This window comes from Silene latifolia, chromosome 1 (genome assembly GCF_048544455.1).
Source record: "Silene latifolia isolate original U9 population chromosome 1, ASM4854445v1, whole genome shotgun sequence".
In the NCBI taxonomy this organism is placed as follows: Eukaryota; Viridiplantae; Streptophyta; class Magnoliopsida; order Caryophyllales; family Caryophyllaceae; genus Silene; species Silene latifolia.
Window position 1 is genome coordinate 48,868,041 of NC_133526.1, and position 4,202 is coordinate 48,872,242.

Below are 4,202 nucleotides of genomic sequence, written 5' to 3' on the forward strand. Positions count from 1 at the left end.
ATGGTCTCAGAGGTCCCATTTAAGTGACATGTCCCATACACTTCGAGGCACCAAGACAATCGCAACCGTCAAGGTCTGCACACGATCGCAACCGTGAAATAATAATTGCCAAGATATCCGAAAGGCGCAAAAAGCCGATCAAGCTCCCGTCAATATATGCGCATATACCCACTCCACAACTTCTTGGAACACGCACTCCTCGGTGGCACTGACGACTATCTATCCTAACGACAATCCCTCCACACGCAGCTTCGGGATGTCTGTCCATACTTGTATAGCATAAGCTCTCTAAGCATTCTTCCATCACGTCGTTCCCTAAACCTTACCAAGGTAGCGCCCAACATATAGCACGGAAGACTCAAACTTGTCTCATAGAGACGATGATACATCGATATGCGGACCATCTCAACATACCGACAATACAGCGGCACTTGGCTCAGAGGTCCCATTCAAGGGGCATACCCAAGTAAACCGGGGAAAGATTCCATGGCTCAGAGGTCCCATTCAAGAGGCATAGCCAGGTTACCGTTCACTGATATTCTGGTCTCAACGGTCCCATTAAGGGACATGTCCCACAGTGCTAGAAACTTTTGAATAAGAAACGTAAACATACATAAATTCATCTTGCTTTATCTTTTCTGAAATCTTTAGGATTTGGCAAATCTTATTTGGAATTTATTATTTCTAAATTCGTTATTTGAGGAAGGTATTTAGATTTTTACTATCGTAAGCTTAAGTTTAAGCTTCGTTTTTAAAGAGCTTATTCAAACTTCTTTTTAATAAAAATTTTGTTATTTAATAAACATTTTATGTAAAACATTTGAAAATATTATCAAATCATTTTAAATATTTTTACCAACTAAAGGTGTAAAACTTTTATAGAAGATATGAATTAAGACACTTATTTATTAAGTAACTTTCCTTGTAATTGGAGAAACGTTTAAATCACGTAAACCATCTTGGTTTTGAAAACGTTATCGAATGTTTTTAATTTCCAAACATTTAAAAGAGTTGTTATTAAACTTTAATATTTAATAAAATTTAAACTTATCAATTCTAGCCTTAATCGTATTTAAAGAGTAAAGGTATAGTTCTTTTAGGCTAGTAATTAAGAGCTAAAATGTTTGTACTCCTATAAAAGTTAACATCTCAATAGACTGCGTACTTACTAAATAAAGTGAGTGCAAAAACCATAAGGTAATCATATCGGAACATGCATCACACGACAAAAATAAATATAGCCAATTATGATATTATTCAATTATATTTCCTAATCATGTTTCTAGGTGAGAAAATAGCACAACGATTAAGATATTACTCAATTATATTTCCTAATCATGTTTCTAGGTGAGAAAATAGGACAACGATAAATCACTTGTTATCATGAAATTTTAACATACAAATCCAACTAACTGAGAAATTAACTAGCGCATATGTATATTTCATGCCATTGTTAATAATTTAGCGGTCTAGTATTTCTACTTAATATTTAATTTTCAACAAGTTACATAACTCATATTTAAACATATTCATTCACATTAGCATATCGAGTTTTGTAAAATTAAGGAGGGATAAAAGAAGGTCGGGTTACCGAAGTTAGTGAAATAAAAGGATGTGTTTATTAATCCGATTTATTAATAAATAATCGTTATTAATAAAGTCACAAGTCCGTCTTGAATCCGTCATTAAAGCAAGAAAAGTCCAAGTCCGAATCCCGTCAAGCAAACCTTGCATAACGAAAGTTTAAGTTAGTAAATCGGGTCAGGCCCGAATCTTTATTAATTGCGTAAACATAAACGGAGTTCAACGTTTCCCCCAAATTGATTTGGGTTTTACGCAGACCAAACTCACCCCTCACACTACCAGCGTGAAGCGGAGAGGACGGCAACAGAACATCAGGCAAGGCGGCAGCGGTGGCTCTGCAAAGACGGTTGAAGAACGAAACGGGTGAGGCGGTCGAGGACGGAACAAAAGAAAGATCGAAAAAGAGAAGGAGGGCGAGGAGAAGGAGGCTCACAGCGGTGGTGCTGTTCTGATGATAACAGAAAGCGACGGCGGCAGCAAGGGAAACGTCCTCTCGGTGGTTTGAAAGGAGTTAGAACGGAATGGGAGGGGAGCAGCGACCCTGTTGAACAAAGTCGAGGAGGACAGGGAGGCACACAAGGAAGTTGGTGATGGTCGAGCTCGGGTGACCCGAGTCCGTGCTCCGGTGATGGTGAATGCCGAGGTGATACACGAGTGAAAAATCGTGTACGATTATTGAATCGATGGTGTAACGAATGGTGGTCGTGGCGGTGCGGGGATGCGGCATTGGTGTCGATTTATGGAGTGGAGAGTGACGAGCGTTGTTTCTGTTTCGAAACGAAGGAAAACAGGGAACAGGAGGACGGAGTGAGGTGCGCAGTTATTACCGCAAATGGCCGTGGTGAAGGGTGCTCATGTCTGGCTCCGTGCACTAGCGGTAGTGAAGGCGAGTTGGTGTCGGGTCGATGTTTTGTTACATGAATAAGCGTGAGTGTTGGATGGTGACGGAATTGGTATTGACTCGGATTAGGTAGTCTTATGAAGGTAAGAAATGGTGAGGCTGATTATTACAAGGTTGTTGGTCAGGATGATTGTGAAAGTGTAAAGGTAAAAACAAGATATAGGAAGAGATACATGTGAAGTTACAGGAGACATGTGAATTATAGATGGCATGTGAATGTGTATAGTGGAGATGACAAAACTACATGCAGGGAAAAACAAGAGGAGCAAGGTTGAACATAGCCAAATGTTTGATACATTACAAAGTGAGTAATGTAAAAGTTTGGAGTGATGTGAAGAAACATTATTGAATAGGGCAACGATTGTCATCGTATTTTTATTTAAGACAAGCTTTCGATTATAATAAAAATTAACGAAATAATTTATAAAAACGTGTGTTCATAAATTTAAATTGAGAACGAATTGAGATAAACGTAACTTAATGTAATTGGGAAATTATAAAAGTAGTTTTTATTGTAATTAAATCAAATTAATTTGTAGCAGTTTAACACGGGTGTTACATTATGTAAATCTTTTAGATCAAAGGTAAAATTAACAAAATTATTTGTACGATGAATGAATAATTTAAATTAAAATGGAAATGTGACGAAAACAATTTTAAAATATGTGTGGAAAATTATAAAAGTAGATCTATATATAATTAAGTCAATTAATTAGTAGTGGTTTAACACGGGGTGTTACAGCTGCGCCTCTTCCAAGAGACGCAGTGCCTGCTGCGCCTCTTCCCAAGTCCTTTTCTGCGTATTTTTCGATCTTTTCATATCTTTTCGAGATTCACTTCCAAAGTTTCTCCGAAAACCCTAATTTCCTCCACGTGATTAGTATAAATAGAGGCCTTCGGTCTCTCATATTTCTCACGCGAGTGTCCGCCCTTCTCTTCTCCCTTTGCATTCTAGACCACGTTCTTACTTTTTGGCGTCTACGTGCTTGAACATTCGACCACGTAAGCTCGGATCTTTCTGAGTACCAGCCTCGTTTTGCATGACTGACCAACTCCACCATAATCAACTTAATCAATCTGTTTAATTTCCTCTTACGAGGGCACTTTCGTCGTACATTCGAGTCGAGCATCACTAAACGTTAACTTAGTTCATCTCGTTTCGTCAAACATGTAAGTCTGAGGGTGTATAATCCCTATTTTATTATTGTTCTTTATCTTTTGTAATCATCATGTAAGATTTATGTCGAGAATACAATTAAAACCGATTTCTAAAACCCTTTGTTTAAACCCTTTTTACGGATTAACAGGAGACAGACGTCGAGAAGGGACGCAACAACTGCTGCGCCTCTTGGAAAGGACGCAGCACTTGCTGCGCCTCTTCCTGAGGTTGTCGCCGTTCTTGCTTCTCTTCTTCTTCCTTCGTCCTCTGTTGGTTTCGTCTGTTTGTTTTCGAGATTCATTGTTTGTTTTTATTTCATTCGCATAATAATTCTAACATGTAATATATTATTAATCATCATTAGTATTTAATTCATTATTAAATCCCGACTTAAATCCCAAGTAATTCATATTTGCGGGTTTTCGTCATTAAAGTCAATTCGGGTTTTAGAGGTTCGATTCATCCATATTGAGTCTCTGGAATTCGTCTTTGATATATTTTTCATCTTTTGTTTATCACATCCATCATTAATTTATAATAAATAACTTGTTTAACCTA